An 18,161-nucleotide genomic window follows, 5' to 3' on the forward strand; every position below is an offset into this window, starting at 1 on the left:
AGGTACTGATCCATTCTATGATGTGGATGAACCGTGAGACTATTATGGCAAGTGAAAGAAGTCACAAAGAAGTCACATAAAATGCCATATACTGTAGAATTTTGTTTATATGAAATGTCCACAATAGGCAAATCCATAGAAATGAAAAGTAGATCCATGACTGCCAGGAGCTGGGGGCAGGGGAGAATGGAGAAGGACTGCTAACAGGTACAGGGTTTTTTTGTGGGGTGATGAAAATGCAGTAGAACTAGATAGCAGTGATGATTACACAATGCTGTGAACCTAGCAAAAACCCGAATTGTATACTTAAAAGGGTGAATTTTCTATATAAAAGGGTGAATTATATCTCAATAAAGTGTTACTTTTAAAACCAGGAGGTAGGGGTTCCTGGGTGGCTCAGCCATTAAGCATCTGCCTTTGGCTCAGGTCATGATCCCAGGGTCCTGGGATCGAGCCCCGAATCAGGCTCCCTGCTCAGGGGAAGCCTGCTTCTCCCTCTTCCTCTCCCCTGACTTGTGTTCCCTCTCTCACTCTCTCTGGTCAAATAAATAAAATCTTTTAAAAAAATGGTGTAAAACTTTGGTAAGCAAAACAGTTACTTCCAAAGACCAGAATAAAATACAATTCCCTGCCAGACTTCAGTATATAATCAAGGTGGAATTTCCCCAAAAAAAGGAAAGATGGATTATCTGGAAAGCGATCCAGGACACACATTCCCTAATAGGTTAACAATGGGAGGAGGGCAGCACTTGGAAACCTATCTACTCCTCTTACCTAAATATATCCAGATGTATCAAAGACTTAAATGTCCAAAGGAAAGCCATAAAAACACAAGAAGTAAACAGGGAACTTTTTCTTAAATCTCAGAGTAGAAAAGGCAAGGCATAACCACAAAGGCCCCCAAGAAAGAAAAGGTATAAATTGGACTTATAAAGGTTCTAAATTTCTACACAGAAAAAAAAAAACAACCAAAAGACCAATAGAAAACCGGATAAAATAATTGCAAAAATTTAACACATTTCTAATTTTCCTTTTTATATAAAGTGTGTTTGTATCACTAAGAAAAAACAACCCAACAGAAAAACAAACATGAGCAGACCATTTCCAGAAATAAAAATGTAAATATGAAACGATGTCAAACTTCACTCTTAAATAAAGAAATGTACATTAAAACAACCAGATACCATTTTTCATCTGCCAGATTAGCCAAGGCGAAAAAATTTTCTAAAATACTGTACATTCAAAGATGTGTAAAAAGTGGTACAACTGAAAACTTACATCCACATAAAAATCTGCACACAAGGGCACCCGGGGGGCTCCCCTGGTGAAACGTCTGACTTCAGCTCAGGTCATGATATCTGAGTCCTGGGATCAAGCCCTGTACCAGGCTCCCTGCTTGGCAGGGAGTCTGTTTGCCCCTCTACACACTTGTGCTCTCTTTCACTCTCAGATAAATAAAATCTTAAAAAAACAAAAAACCTGCACACGGATGTTTACAGCTGACCTTTGAACACACAAGTTTGAGCTGCATAGGTCCATTTATATGCAGATTTTAAAAAATAAATATAGTAAAGTACTGCAAATGCATTTTCTCTTCCATATGATTTTTTCCCCTAATTTTTTAAGATCTAATTTTTAAGTCATCTCCACACTCAACACAGAACTCGAACTTACAACCCCAAGACCAAGAGTCACATGCTCCAACGACTGAGCCAGCCAGGAGCCCCCATCTGATTTTCTTTTCTTTTTTTTTTTTTTAAGATTTTATCTTTTTGACAGAGATCACAAGTAGATGGAGAGGCAGGCAGAGAGAAAGAGAGAGAAGCAGGCTCCCTGCTGAGCAGAGAGCCCCATGCGGGACTCAATCCCAGGACCCTGAGATCATGACCTGAACAGAAGGCAGCGGCTTAACCCACTGAGCCACCCAGGCGCCCCCCCATCTGATTTTCTTAATAATATTTTCTTTTCTCTAGCTTACTTTACTATAAAAATATGCAAATCATACATACAACATACAAAATACGTGTTAATCTACTGTTTATGTTATTATAGGTATCGGCAATAGTAGGCTATCAGTAGTTAAGTTTTGGGGGGAGTCAAAAGTTCTACTGAGATTTTCCACAGGGGTCCGGTCGCCTAACCCCACGTTGTTCAAGGGTCAACTATATAGCAGCTTCATTCGTAATTGCCAAATCTTAGAAGCAACCAGAATGTCCTTCAATAGGTGAATGGATCAACAATCTGTGGTCCATCCATACAAGGAAATATGACTGAGCAATAAGAATTGAGCCGTCAAGCCACAAAAAGACAGGACGGAATCTTAAGTGCTTATTGCTAGGTGAGAGAAGCCCATATGAGAAAGCTATATAGGGGCGCCTGGGTGGCTCAGTGGGTTAAGCCGCTGCCTTCGGCTCAGGTCATGATCTCAGGGTCCTGGGATCGAGTCCCACATCGGGCTCTCTGCTCAGCAGGGAGCCTGCTTCCTCCTTTCTCTCTCTCTGCCTGCCTCTCTGCCTACTTGTGATCTCTGTCTGTCAAATAAATAAATAAAATCTTTAAAAAAAGAAAAAGCTATATACTATATGATTCCAACTATATGACACTCCAGAAAAGGCAAAACCATGGATAGAGTAAAAATATCAGTGTTTGTGAGGGGTCTGGGAAAAAAGAGAGAGAGGGATGAATAGGCAGAGCATAGAGGATTTTCAGGACAGTGAAGCTACGCCGTATGATACTACAATGATGGGTACATGTCATTATACATTTGTCCAAACCCTCAGAATGTACAACACCAAGACTGACCCTCCTGTGAAGTATGGACTTTGTGTGATAATAATGTATGGGCATTGGTTCATCGGTGGTAACAAACATGCCACATTAACACGACATGTAAACAAGAGGGAAAACAATGGGGGGTGGGGAATGTGGGAACTATACTGTCTGATCAATTTCCCTGTAAACCTAAAACTGCTTTTAAAAAAATAAAAGCTACTGGGGCACCTGGGTGGCTCAATCATTAAGCCTCTGCTTTGGCTCAGGTTGTGATCCTGGGGGTCCTGGTATCGAGCCCCACATCGGGCTCCCTGCACCACAGGAAGCCTGCTTCTTCCTCTCCCACTCCCCCTGCTTGTGTTCCCTCTCTCACTGTCGCTCTCTCTCTCTCTTTGTCAAATAAATAAATAAAACCTTAAAAAAATAAAAACAAAATAAATAAAAAAGCTACCAATTTTTCTTTAAACTTGCAAGAATACAGGGGTATTCAGTAGGCGTGTAAATTAGTACAATCCCTTTGGAACAAAATTTGACAATACCTTTCCCAAATTTTAAAACACATGTCCTTTTACACAGTCCACTTATCAGATTTAATCTCACACAGATAGTCACAGGTAGGAAATGGCATTTATACAAGACATTCATCAGTTCTGTCTGTAATAACAGAAGACAGGAAATCACCTTCTGGCGGGCAGAATAATGGCCTCCCCAAAAGGTCCCCCATCCCCACCCCCCAGAACCTGTGACAATGCATGGCAAAAGGGTATTAAAATTGCAGATGCGGGGCGCCTGGGTGGCTCAGTGGGTTAAGCCTCTGCCTTTGGCTCAGTCATGATCTCAGAGTCCTGGGATCGAGCCCTGCATTCGGTTCTCTGCTCAATGGGGAGCCTGCTTCCCCCCTCTCTCTCTGCCTACCTCTCTGCCTACTTGAGATCTCTCATGAGGTCTGTCACATGAATAAATAAAATCTTTAAAAAAAATTTTTTTAATTGCAGATGGAATTAAGGTTGCTACACAGCTGACCTTAGAATAGGGAGAGTCTCTGAACAGACTCAATGTAATCGCAAGGGTCTTCAGAAGTGAAAGAAGGAGAGCAGAAGAGGAGAATGAGACCAGGGTGATCCGAGAAACACTCAACCTCTCATTGCTGGCTTTGAATGTGGAGGAAGGGGACACAAGCCAAGGAAGGCAGGTGGTCTCTAGAAGCTAGAAAGAGCAAGGAAACTGATTCTCCCTTCAAGTCTCCTCCAGAGGGAAGGCAATCCTGCCAACATCCTGATCTTAGCCCAGCAAGACCCATTTTTGGGTTTCTGATCTACCGAACCGTAAGATAATAGATTTCTGTCGTTTTAAGCCACTGAACGTGTGCTAATTTGTTACAGCAGCCTCAGGAAACTCCACAGACCTAAACGTCTATCTGCAGAGAACTGGCTGAGCAAATGCAATACTGTGCAGCCTTCAAAGAAAGGGGCCTCTATACATACTGACATGCAAGTCATGTCAAGGAACACTGTGTAGTGAAAAAAAAAATGCAGAGTATAAGAAAAGCATAGATCGGGGCACCTGGGTGGCTCAGTGGGTTAAAGCCTCTGCCTTCGGCTCAGGTCATGATCCCAGGGTCCTGGGATTGAGCCCCGCATCGGGTTCTCGGCTCCGTGGGGAGCCTGTTTCCTCCTCTCTCTCTCTGCCTGCCTCTCTGCCTACTTGTGATTTCTGTCTGTCAAATAAATGAATAAAATCTTTTAAAAAAGAAAAGAAAAGAAAAGCATAGATCGCATGTTATCTGTGTCAAAAGGAGGCACAGCTTATAATCCACATACATCCTCATACATGCATTGGTGATCTTTGGAAAGATACACCAGAACCTGGCACTGTTATTTAATATTTATTGCCACCAGGGAAGGAGAAAGTGTTACAAGAAGTTCCAATGGCAGAGATGTTCATTTCTCTCTGTATCCTCTCTCGGGCTCTTTGGTTTTTGGTGTAGGTTGTTGTTGTTGTTGTTGTTGTTTTTAATCAGGTGCAAGTGTTACCTTAAGAATAGAAAGAGGGGGGCGCCTACGTGGCTCAGTGGGTTAAATCCTCTGCCTGCGGCTCAGGTCATGATCTCAGGGTCTTGGGATCGAGTCCCACATCGGGCTCTCTGCTCTGCAGAGCAGAGAGCCTGTTTCCTCCTCCTCTCTCTCTCTCTGCCTGCCTCTCTGCCTACTTGTGATCTCTGTCTGTCAAATAAATAAATAAAATCTTTAAAAAAAAAAAAAAGAATAGAAAGAGGGGTGTCTGGGTGGCTCAGTGGGTTAAAGCCTCTGCCTTTGGCTCAGGTCATGATCCTGGGTCCTGGGATCAAGCCCCGCATCGGGCTCTCTGCTTAGCAGGGAGCCTGCTTCCTCTTCTCTCTCTGCCTGCCTCTCTGCCTACTTGTGACCTCTGTCAAATAAATAAACAAAATCTTTAAAAAATAATAATAAAAAAGAATAGAAAGAAAAAAACTGTGATAAGGGACTGAGTTCTGCTCAGACTTAAATGAGTTGTTAGGGTTTTCATCTTCTCGATGAGTACTGGCTTCCCCCCTTCCACAGTCTGTGTTTCGTGTACTGTCGCATGTTTTTTCTCTTGTGATCTTGCTTAACAACACCCACAGTTATCATTTGCCCCGGCCCACAGGTGCAGCGCTGAGGCTCAGAGACTGGGTTTAGTGACCAAATGGCACAGCTGGATTTTTTTTTTTTTTTTTTTTTGCAGTTGGAGTTTACAGCCTGGTCTTCTGGTTCCAGGGTTCTCTCCTCGAGCGCCTGCAAGATGGTGTTGCTGGTTCCAACAGCCACTGTAGGGGCGGGCATAACCCTCGGAGGCCACTGCACAGAGCTGTCAGTTGGGGATCTCAGCCCTCCCTGAGCCTTCAGGTCCCTCTCCCAGACCCCGGAGTTGAAGAGAAGGTCAGGCTCCAGAGGGGGCCCTGCCTACGCCACCTTCGGGAAGCAGCCAACCTTCTCCAGTTACATCCTGCAGCAAAGTTCGTTCCTTCTGGGTCTTCTGGGGAAAGCCCCTGCCAGCGGTCACCGCATTCTCTCTGGTGGGCTCACATTGTAGTGGGCCCATCACAGTCACCTGCTTTCCTGCAGCAGGGATAAAACCCTAGAGAGGGCGGGTCTCTGTAGAGCACGACATCTTGATCAAATAAAGGCTGCCCTGAGATTTCTCATGCCTTTGAGCTTGGGGCCAGTGATGAAGGGGGTTTCCCCGGTCTGCCGGCAACACACCACATCAGGCATGCAAATCGACCTTCCTGAGCCTTGCTTTCTGGTAAGAAAGAGATCATATTCCTCTGTTGTGTGGACAGGTGGGGCTGGGCCATTCGTTTTTCCGGAGCACTGTTTAAATATAGCGGAACTTTTGGCTTTCATGGGAAGGATCTCAAGGCATTTTTAAAAATGCGCAATTAATGAAGTTCCACCTCCCAGAAAAAGCAAGAATTATTGTCTTCATTTTATAAATAGATCAAAGGTCACACAATCAATGGCAGATGTAGGAAACAGATGTAAGAATTCTGCTTTTGTCCCTGGCTGCAGCCACTCAATCCCACCCCTGGTATCACCCACAGACCTCCTTTCTGCTCTCTGACTTCTGGCCAAAGGAGTGGAATTGGCCTTTATATGTTTCCACTTAAAGGTTTGAATTCTATGTATGGTTCATATGCCTTTGATATGTCTGGAATTTATAAAAGAGAAGGAGAAGAATGATATTTGATGCTTTTCAGAGATCGTGTTGGGACTGAGCCTTATATAATGGGTCAAATGCCAATAAAGGAAAAAAAAAAAAACCCGCTCACCAGATCTTCAGGAAGTTCACTTTTATTCTCTCTCTCAAAGAATTTGGTCTGTTAAAGTTAAACAGAGTATATCTTTAGTCACCCAAATGATCATTGTGGGAACAACGGAAGTCACCATTTACTGAGCGCCAACTGTGTGCTAAGCACTGCTCTTCTTACCGGCAAACGTTATATCTTGTGATTTTCACAAACACCCAAAGAGGTTTTGATTATTCGTTCATTTTATAAATAATATCTACCCGGGCTTAGAGATAAAAGATAGGTTGAGGAGAAAGGAAAGAGAAAGCTCAAATAAAATAACTCAAGCAGAAATGATTGGATAGATCCTCTGAGCCAGGGGTGTTGTGTCGTGATGGAGCCAAAGACGGAGATACAAAGATGAGGAAAATAGCACCAGATTCCTGCTCGAGAGGAATTTATAGCCTTGTGAGAGGCTCAGGGTGAGGGCTGAGCAGAAGCACAGAAAAAGACAAATAAGGTCAATGTAATTCAGTCCAGAAGTATTTATTGAGTTCCTAGCAGGTATTAGACATTGCATTAGTCACAGGAAATGGTCCCTCTTCTCCTGCAGCTTATAGTCTTATGGGAAAGTCAGACATTAATCAAATAATCACACAGATTCAAACTGTAATTGAGTGAAGTAAAACACACCAGATGGGCTACAGCCTGACAAAGGATTAGTATCCAGAATACATAAAGAGCTCCTACGCATAATAAGAGATAATCCAATAGAAGCACTGTCAAACCAAGGGCAATTTTTAAAAGATGAAAGGCAAATGGCCAACAAACTAATGAAAGTCTGCTCAGTCTCTCTTGTAAACAGGGAACTGCAAATTAAAACACTGAAATACCATTTCACACCCACCAGCTTGGCAAAAATGTTTCAGTCTGACATTACCAAGTCTTGTCGAGGATGCCAAGCACGGGAACTCTTACTTACGTGCTGCTATCAAAGTGCACATTGGTACAACCACTTTGAAAAACTGCTCAGCCATGCTGAGTAAAGCCGCCAATAGACATGACCTGGTCCAGCAATTTCACACACAAGTATCGGCCCGACAGTTCACTTTCACACAAGGGGATGGGTATAAGAAACATCAACTGCAGCATTGTTTCTAACAACACAAAATGCAAAAATAAGCTACGCGTCCTTCAGAAAGAGATGGGTAAATAGGGTGTGGTGAACTCATACAATGGGACCCAAATCAGCAGTGAAAATGTATGATCTAGAACTACATATATCAACGTGAATACATTTTGAAATCCTAACACTGAGTGAAAAAAAAAAAAGCAAGTTGCACTATGATGTATTCAGTATAATGCCACTTCCCCAAAGTTGACAAACATGCCAAACAATTCTATGAAGTGTTTATAGGCAGAAACACATGTAGTAAAAATACAAAAGCCTGTATAGGAATGATACAGCCCAGAAGCAGGAGAGTGGTTAGTTACCTTAGGAGAGGGACAGACATGGGTTCAAAGGGCCCTATCTAGATCTAAAGATGTTTTATGTTCTCGAAAAAAAAGATTTGAAGAAATTAGGGCAAATGTTGAGCTTTGGCAAAGGTTGGAGGGTCCCGGGAGGGGTGCAGAATAAACCGGTTTGATGATCTTACTCTCCCGTAGTTTTTTTAAATGCTTTGATCTACCCAAGAAGAAGTGGACTGAGTTGGAGGTGGGGTTATGGGAAGGGACAGGGAAGCTGTCTCTAAGGACATGATGCTCACCTAGGATGAGAGCCAAAAATTGAGTAGGTGAGGAAGGGCATAAAGTTGTACTAGGCCAAGAGAACAAGCTGTGCAAAGACCCTGGGGCTGGAGGGTGTGCACAGGGTCTGGGAACTGAGACCCCAGTGTGGCTAGAGCAGAGGAAAAAAGGACTGGAGTTGGAGATGGTGGGTGGTGGGGCATGTGCACAGACCATGCAGGGCTTCCAGAGCCATCTTGAAAGTCAGGTCTTTACCCTATGAGGAAAGCAACAGAGATGGGAAGCTTTGGGTCCCCAAGAGACTTCTCTTCCATAGATAGCAGAACAGGGAAGGCATTCCTGTCAGAGGTGACTCATATCTTGAGTTGTGGAGAATGAGTAAGAGGAAGCCAATTGGGGAAGGAGAAGGAGGGAGTGAAGTGCAAATTCCCTGGAGAGGGACCAACAGCAATAAAGACATGGAGGGCCTTTCATAGAGTGGGTAGACCCAGGACTACCTCCCGACATGCTCAAAAATGGCAGACAAGAGTGTCCATGAAGACACAGGGTTTGAGGTCCCAGGCTGGGCAGCCAGCCTCAAGCCGGGAGAGGCATAGCCAGACATGGGTTGTAGGTGGCAGGCTCTCGTAGCCCGTGGAGGACACATGTGAAGGAGGCTGGGGTGCAGACAAGGATCCCCTTGAGAGGAATATGTCAATAGCCCAAACCAGGATGGCTGGAACTCCGAAGCCATCCTGGAAGAAGTGGAGAGTGCCCAGAGAGGTATTTAGGAGGGAAGGTGAGACATATAGGACGATGGGTGGGTGGGGGCACACCGCCGTCTTGGGCAATAATGAGGGCAAGGCTCGGTGAGTTGGAGGTGCGTGCTGGGCAAGTCTACTGGAACCTTCCAGCGAGCAAAGGGATGGGGTCGCCGGGGGCCGCAAGCTGGGATCTGAGGCGCCTCCTGGGGGCGGCTGCTGACCACTCGCAGCAAAGGAGCTGGTTCGGAAGGAGGGTAGAGGAAGAAGAAAGTGAGCAGGTCTCTCCGGGACAACGAGTAATGGGACTGGGGCGGGCGTGGGAAGAGAGGGTGGGAGGGGGAGGACCACGCAGACGCGGAGCGGCCGCGGGGAGACCAGCCCCGTGCCGGCTGGGCGGGCCTGGCATTGGCCTCCGAGGCCTCCCCGCGGGGTGCGGGCGGAGCCCGATGGCGCACCGCGCGGGCAGGCGCGGGGAACAGCCTACACCGGCCGCGGACTTCCCGCAGCTCCCGGGGCTGCCTCGGCCGAAGCCGCCGAAGACAGCAAGGCACCGCGCGGCCGCGGACATCTCCTGCAGCCGGGCGGCCACCCCGGCCACCCCCCGCCCCCCACCCAGGCTCCCCGCGTGCCCAGGCCGCGCCTCCCCAGCGCCGGGACCTGGCGACGTCACTGCGGCTCTGACGCGCGCTAATGGAGGCACGGGCGGAGGCGGCGCGGCGCGGGTGTCCCCCGGGGAGGTCCCGGTCCTTGCAGCCCGCCGCCGCGTCCTTGGCCCTCCTCCAGGGGAACCTCGATTTTTCCAATCTCAGGAAGGCCGGCTGTCCTTCGACTACTGATAAGGACGCGACCGCATGGTAAAGATTTTAACAATGGCCGGAAAGAAATAGCCGGACCCAAGAAAGAGACTAATAATAGCAGCCCGCTAGAGTTCTGCTCGTGTGCTCAGCGCTCTTAAGAACAATAATAACGACAACAACCATAAGAGCCACCATTTATTGAGCGCTTACTCTGTGCCAGGCACTGTGTTAAGCGTTTTGCAGGCAACAGCCCTCGGAGGTAAGTACCGTTATTATCCCTATTTTAAGGAAATTGGGGCACGGAGAGGTTAAGTAATTTGCCCCAGGCACACAGCTAGCTGATGTCAGTGCCGGAATTCCAACCCAGGCTGTCTGATCCCATGTAATCCTCATGTCAACCCATAAGGTCGGGATCATTCTCTCCATCTTAAAGATGAGGAAATTAAGGCACATGGAAATTTAAGTACCTTGCCCAAGGTCACCTAGCTGGAAAATGGATGAGGCAGAAAGCGAACCCAGGGCTCCTCTCTGTCCGCAGAACCCGCGGTCTTGGCCATAGGCGATGCCACTTCCAAACACCTCCGACAGCCCAGCAGGCTTTGGCCCCGGGTCCCAAGAGGCGCAGCCTCTGCGGGGTTTGGGTGGGTTCCCGCAGCCTCCGATCCCCGGGTGAATCGGACGTTTCCGAGCATCGTCTCTGCTCAGCCCGCAGGCGTCTGATGGGGACGCGTCTCCCAGAATCCGGTCGGGACCTGGCGGCGCGGTCCTCAGAAGGGATGCAGCCGGGGCGGAGGCTGCGAGAGATGGATCCCTGGTCCCACCTGCAGAGCGGCTGGGTCGCCGGCTTGCTCGGCGCGGCCGGCAGAGGGCGCTGTCGCACGCTCTTCGGGTCCCGTGGTCACCAAACCCCGGGGGCCGGGCAGCCTCGGCAGGCACACGCTTGGACTCAGAACTCCCCAAGTGGGAAGCTTTCTTACCTGGCGACTGTCGCCCCTCTGGCCCCTCATCTCAGCCCTGGACCTGCTTTCCCTGATTACTCTCCCCCATTTTCTGTGGTCCTGCTATCCCACCGTGGGCCTTCAAGTCTTCCCCCAAGTCCCTGCCCCGCTGATTTGGTTGCCTCTTGCTGAAAGGCAAGAAAACTGATTTCACTCCATTAAAAGGCTCGCGCTTTTGCAAGGTCAATCTCGGTTTTGTTCCCCCTCTCACGGGCCCTTTGGTGATGTAAAATGGGGATAAATCATCGACTTGGAATAGATAACTGATTTTCTTCTCCAAAACAGGAGGAGGAGCTTGTTTAAGGAAGGAGCAGATTGGTTGAAAGGATCTGTTTTTAATAGCTACTGTGTCTTAAGAGCCTGTTTTGTGCTGAGCCCTTTATGTGTCTTGACTCCTCAATCCTCATGACAACCCTGGGAGGAGTACACCATTACTCTCCTTCTGATAGAAGAGGCCACAAGACTGATAAATGGTGGTCTGGGCATCCGCCAGGAGGATCTGACTTTAAAGCCGTGTTCCCATCCCCAGAATGTACAAGCCGAGCCAACTGAACAGAAGAGGTAAGATACAAACAGAGCAAAAAACAACCCAAAATCTACTCTTAGAGTGCTCAGAAATACCACATGTGAATTAGGGGCTTTCAGTTGCTCCCTCAAATGTCTGAAAAGGAAAAAGAAAACCTGAAGGTGCGATGAGAGAGAATAGGAATAAGGCTTGTAGCTTTCACTTGGAAGAGCATCACTTTCTATGACTGTGCTCTGAGGAAATAAAGGTGGTTCTAGGAAAATCTGAAAAATATGAGAAGGGAAAAAAAATGCCTTCTGTGGTTTTTTACTTTAACCAAGCCTCATTTCACTATTTGTGTTTTATTTTTAAATTAACGTAGCTCTCCCCACCCTTTAAATTGGCACATAAATAGCAAAAACAGAAGGAAGGCCAGCTACAAACTTCAAACCTGGTGGGTTTCTCAGGAAGGAGATGCATGACTTGAAATGGAAATGAGGACTGAATGAGGTGCTTTAAACATTTGAAAGACAGACTTTCCACAAGGAATTTAGATCATAAGCCCTTAGAACAGGAGCTTTGTCTGGGTTTGGGCTCTGTATAGTGTCTAAAATCGGTGAGTGCCCGAGAAATGTGGAAAACGAATCACACTTTTGGTGGATGTCTGCATCATCTAACCATCTGGGCCACCACTTTGCTTTTAGAGTGTGGCTTCTAGGGGATTTTCTTGTCCCCTGGGTCTTAGTCACACACCCTGCCTCAGACCCCTTATTTTCCCAGAAGTTTGCTCTGGGAATTGAGTCAAGGTGAGGCAATTGTTATTGATGATGATGCACTAGGCTTGGTTAAATACACTGACTGCTCAGCTCTGGAGTCACTAACTTGAGGCCTTTCCAAACAGGGAAACCGAGGCAGAAGGGACCTCGGAAGACTTGTGACTTCACAGTTCTGATTCTCTTGCCCTATGTCTTTGAACTACAAGGACTCCCCTCTTGCCCAACACAGAAGAACCCTGGGCATCCCAGGAGGCTTCTTGCAAAATTCTTGGACTTCTCCGACCTTACCTCTCTCTGCTCCTTCCCTCATTTTTTCAGGGCATTCATTCTAGAAACATGCATTGACAGCCCACTGTGTGTAAGCGTTGTGAATGCAGCAGAGAAGCTAACATGAGCTCACAAGCTTACTTTCACCAGTTCCTACCCGGCTCCTGGCCTCATTGCTCCACTTTCATGCCCCACAATAGTCAATGACTTGCTTCTCTAGGTGGGGACTGTTGCTCAGGCACATCTGACATTCTGGATAGCTCCAGGAGGCCAGGCTCTGTGACCCCAGGATACCACCTTGGTGACATCCATTGGGCAGGAGGTTTGGGCCCTGAGATATACCCTCAGAAGCAGGGCCTGGAAACGTACTTGCCCATACTCCTTCCTGCCCTTCCCCAGCTGGCATGCCTTCAGCTCAGATGATCATTGTGGGCGACCTTAACAGCTTGGGCCATATTTATGAAGCATCGGTTACATCAACAACAAAATCCCATAGTGCCATAATACCCCACTGTTCAAAGGACAGTGTTGGCTTAAACAAACTACGGTGACGAGCTGGCAAGTGGATATGTCTTTCAGGTCATTTTGTTACCGAAACTTGGGATTGACTGATTCAAAATAATGAGGGGAAGGAAGAACACTAGCCCTTTCAGCTTTCCAGATTATTCAGATGGAATAGATTTTCAACATCAACACCCTAGTAAAGACAGAATGCTTAAGGTATACACGGTCAGTTTTTATCTTTTTGGAAAATCCATTAATACTCAATGACTTGGTCCTCACCCATTCCAAAAAAAAGAGTGTTGAACCCCAGGGTTCAGGTGATCTCCCTGGGAATCCCTTTAGAGAGTAGACTCCAAATCACATTCATTCTTCTTGAAATTCTCACCCCCCGCCCAAGACTGTCCCCTCCCTGCTAGCTAGCTAGCTACAGCATCATTTTCTCTCCCCTTGAGGAAGGCAGAAGCCCAGAGATCAGAACGATGCGGGAGTAGTGAGGAAAACTTTCCCTTACCTGAGTTGCAGAGCCACTTGAAATCTAGACAACCGTTACATTTGTGCTGTGTCTGTGTGAGTTCGGGGTTATGCATTTTCTGGCTGATGTCCAAAACGTCCATAACACAGGGGCCTGAGAGACTCTAAAACGAAGGCCCGTCTGTGAAGGACGTGTGTCCACCCGCCAAGATCTTGGTGGTCAGTGTCTGCACGTCCAGCAGCTGGGGTGAAGAGCTTTGGAACCACTGAACATTCCTGCTGGGATCTTTCCAAGCCCTTTTGGGAACCGGCAACAGCGCTTGTCTGGGGAAATTAGTTTTGCACTTTCACAGAGTGAGAAATTCCTCAGGGGCATTCTTGTACTTGGGAAGAGAAATCCAACCCAGCTCATTCCTTCAGGGCCCATGCCATTAATAAAACAGGCCGAGTCCGTTCGGTCGGTCCAGCCTGCGGCCGTGGAGTGCAGGCAGAAGCCGTGGGGTTCAAGCGACTTCCACCTGTGGCTAAGGCCCTCCCCGGACTGGCGCAAACTTGAGGTTTCAGGGGATCGTGTTACCAGCGTGTAAACACCGTGAGTGACAGCCAACGCTCCCATTCGACCAGAGAGGACCTCAAACCCTTGCTATCTTCCTAGAAACCCTGGCGGCCCGGCCGGGCAGGCTGCTTGCTGTCTGATGCAACAGTTTGCAACGCTTGGTTCTGGGAGCCGAGCCTGCCGCTGGACGCTGGGCGCCCTGCTGACGCGCATGCGCGGGCTGAGGCCCAGCCGGGCGGGGCGGGGCGGGGCGGGGGAGAAGCTTTTCACCAGATGTGTGTGGGGGGGGGGGCGGGCAGGGAGACCTTTGGCAGCTCACGCTGGCGATCTGAGCTTAATTAAACTTCTCCCGAGGCATTGGCTGACTGATTGACCCAGTGATCCAAAAAAATCAGAGAGGCCTGAATCGCCCTGAACGACGGGAGAGAGAAGTTGGGGAGTTGGCTTTCCGTTTTCAGAGCTGGGCCTTTGGATTCTGCCTGCCATCCCCCACCCCAGCCCCACCAGCCACAAATCTATCGGGGTTCCAAGACATTAGGGCGTCAGGCCTCGCTTGTCTGTGCCTTCCTACCGATTTCTCAAAAAGGGAACAACAGTGGTTGGGGGGGCGGGGAGACAACGTTCTGATAGCGTCTTGATGGGTATCTTCCTGCCTCATTTCTTCATCCATGTGCCTTAGAAGGTTTTATTGGCAGAAAGCAGCATGGATTATTTTCCAATTTTTTCAGCCTTTCAGGAATTGCCTGCATGGTTTTCTTCCATACCCACATTCCATCTATATTATATATTTTTAATTGACTTCTTTTATTAACTCTCCTTATTCTCTAAATTAACTTTAAATCGATTCCCTTTTTCTACATAGCCTTGCCCTAAGCAATAACATTAGCGAAACCACAGTTTGACATGTTAGTCATATAGTTTAATACACTTGAAAATAAATTCAGAACTGTTCAAATTTTAAAAAAGAAAAATGTGTATGTTAGCTAAAAAGTTTCTTGCCTACTGCATTTGGAGAAAAACTCCAGAAGTAATAAAAAAATTAAAAAAATAGTTAACATATGTTGAGTAATTGCCAGTGTCCCAGGCACTTTATTATCTGACCTTATGACACCTGAGAAGTGGTGTTGTGAAAAGGTTTGGGTCCTGATACATACCTTTCCATTTTACAAAGGGAAAGTACGCAGAAGGGAAATACCTTTGCAGAAGATCACAGAGCCAGAATGCAAATCCTTACTAGCCTCACTCTAGAGCCTCTACTGCTGGCCTCTCTGAAACAGCCAAGTGAGTGACCTTTGGAGATCACCCAGGGGTTAGTATAGTCTGAATTTGAACCTAAGTCAGTCTGACTCCAGAACTGAGCTTTTAACTACTGTATGGAACACTTCCCTAGTTCCCCAAATCTCGCCTCATACAGCCTTTTAAAATCTGTCTGCCTCCTTTGGAATTCAAAAGGTGCTTCCAAGTTCTTTCTTTCCTTGCCCCCCTACATCCCCACCCCCCTCCCACCCCTGTAGGTAAGACGGAGGTTCTCATTGAATGGTTTCCTTCTTTCCTCTGAACTAAAAGCAACCCATAAATCTCTCGTGATATCCATGAGAATCCCTACTTTAAAAGTCCTACCCACTCTTCTCCATGGACCATGGAAGTTCCACCTACCAGCATGGTGAAACTACGTTTCCCAGACTGCTATTCTCACCTGGAAAGAGAACAGAAATCCTATGTCAAACCATGTGGCTCCTATTTTGGGGTTGGAAAATCTGGTCACTAGCTTGGATGAAGATTGGTATGCCCATAGACTAATTCTTCTGGCCCCAGGCAGACATGAATTTCCCAGGCCTCGGTGATGGGGCAAGTTATTTCAGAAACAAAACCTTCAATTAGAGGCATAAATGAAGACTTGGCATAAGACTTCTAGAAGATGGCTGACCCCTGCCCAGGAGGTATATTTTCTGCGACTGCCCTTACCACCACCACCCCTTCCCTCTCTTCACTTCCTCTTCCTTCCCTTTCTTCCAGATTCTTCATTTAATTGTACCATTGTGCCACTCCCTTGTCCCCCCCTCAACCCCCATGCCCACACCCACTCTTTAACTGTTTAGTATAAAATCCAGCCCACCAGACTGAGGTTTTCTTCGACCCAAATGTTATTTTCAGAAGGAGCCATTGAGGTTGGGGTGTAATTGCAGCGTTGGGCCTGTGCAAGCCAAGCTGAAAATAATCAGTGAGGCAGATGGGGTGGGAAGAGAGTGTGGTGGCCGCTTCCACCAAAGAGCGAGAGAAACCCAATGGAGTGAGTCAGAAAGGGGCGAGTGCCAGGCTGGTCTGTTGGGCTTAAGGCAGGGAGTTCAGTTAAGGGGAAACTGCCCAAGGTTTTGGGACCTTTGACTGAGGCCCGATCCAAGGTGGTTCCTGGCTGCACATCACAAGTCCATATTTCTTATGACAGCCGCTAAGCTTCTCTTGCTCTCATTCAGTTGGGCCGTAGCAACCAGCAGGCCAGATGGGAACTTAACCATCCAGTTGGCTCCCCAGTCTCTAGAGCGGGATTTCTCAGCATCAGCACGATTGGCATGTTGGGCTGCATAAGTCTTGGTTGTGAGGGGTTGTCTGGTGCCCCATAAAATGTTTAGCTAGATCCTTGGCCTCTACCCTTTAGATGCTAGTAACACACACACATACACACACATGACTCATGACTATCAAAAATGTCTCTAGACACGCCAAATGTCCTTGGGAGGCAAAAAATGGCGCCTAGTTGAGAACCACTGGTCTGTGGTGATCCAGGTCTTCAACTAGATCACACCACCTGTCCCCACGGTGGCCTCATTGCCTTGCATCACGTCTCAGTGGGCCCTGACAAAAACTACCGGCCAACTCCTCTTTCCAAGGACAAGTGTTGAATACTTCGAGCATGAGTGCCTGCAGGGTGCCAGACACTATCCACTGTTGAGCAGGAAGGGGCAAACAGACAGACATGGCTCCTGTCTTTATAGATCTGATAGGCTGAGTCAGGGGAGACAGACATTCAACAACCCCGAGCATGAGGCACGTAAAGAGAAGAAATAGCAGCATACCATAAGAACATCGAAGAGGGTTTTTCGCATGGGTGGGGTGGAGGAAGAGGGTCAAGAAGGGCTCTTGCGGGCACCTGGGTGGCTCAGTGGGTTAAGCCGCTGCCTTCAGCACAAGTCATGATCTCAGGGTCCTGGGATCAAGTCCCGCATAGGGCTCTCTGCTCAACAGGGAGCCTGCTTCCCTCTCTCTCTCTCTCTGCCTGCCTCTCTGTCTACTGTGATCTCTCTCTGTCAAATAAATAAATAAAATCTTTAAAAAAAAAATAAGAAGGGCTCTTGGAGGGAATGAGGAATGAGCCAGCTGGACATTTGAGGGTGAGGGAACGTTTTTTGGAGTAGGGACAGAGTGTTCAGAAGCCCTTAGTTAAGAGAGAATGTCATATACCCAAGGATCCCAAAGAAGCCTGTCATGAACCAGGCTTCAGATGGTGGGAAGCCATCCTCTGCTCTCACCCCCGAACTTACTTCTCTGATGTTCCTTCTCCGGGTTTCTAGTACAAGCATATACACTTAGGATTGTGTCTAACCATATTTAACATCCCCCCCCCCACCTTGTTCCCACTCAACCCCCTCCGTCACTCAGCTACCAAGTTCTGTCAGGCCTACCCCAGACTCCCTGTCATCTAGCTTCTTGTCTCCATTCCCAGCACCACAACCCCGATGCAGGCTCTCCTCATTACTCAGCCGAATTTATGAAATAGCTTCCTAACGAGTCATCCTCCCCTCTCTACCTCCGAGAAGGACAGAGACAAAGCCCACATCTCTGCTGGGTTAAAACAACCCTGCATGGCTTCCAGAGGCCTATCAGACAGGCTGCTTCCTCCAGTGACTTTCGTGACTTTCGGGTTCTCTTCATTCCCCGCGCCCAGCATACCTCCCTCCCACTCTCCGGCCACACCAGACCGCCAGCCCCACCCTGCGCGCCCCCACGGCTCTGTGAGTTGGCTGTTCTCTTTGTTGGAATCGTCTTTCCCCAGCCAAAGTCATTTGGGGAATTCCCACCTATCCTTTGAGACCCAGACAAAATGAACTCATTATACTCCCCCACCCCTTCTTAGAAGCCTTCTCTTAATTCTCCCCTCTGTTTTCATTGGGATTTATATATAGCTGCTAGTTTACCATTTGTCACGTTGACCCATAGTTATCTGATTGAAGACATCTC

General features: G+C 47.5%; 1 long non-coding RNA gene across 2 annotated transcripts in view; it reads right to left on the bottom strand.

Annotated features, from left to right (window-relative positions):
• The window catches only part of LOC116599437, a 72,722-nt gene extending 58,616 nt beyond the window's left edge, over positions 1 to 14,106 (bottom strand). For both annotated transcript variants that reach the window (XR_004289372.1, XR_004289371.1), the window contains exon 1: positions 13,410 to 14,106. This is a non-coding gene — a long non-coding RNA (uncharacterized LOC116599437). The remainder of the gene's footprint in view (positions 1 to 13,409) is intronic.
• Between the last annotated feature and the right edge of the window lie 4,055 nt (positions 14,107 to 18,161).

Source organism: Mustela erminea, chromosome 9, assembly GCF_009829155.1.
Source record: "Mustela erminea isolate mMusErm1 chromosome 9, mMusErm1.Pri, whole genome shotgun sequence".
Lineage (NCBI taxonomy): Eukaryota > Metazoa > Chordata > Mammalia > Carnivora > Mustelidae > Mustela > Mustela erminea.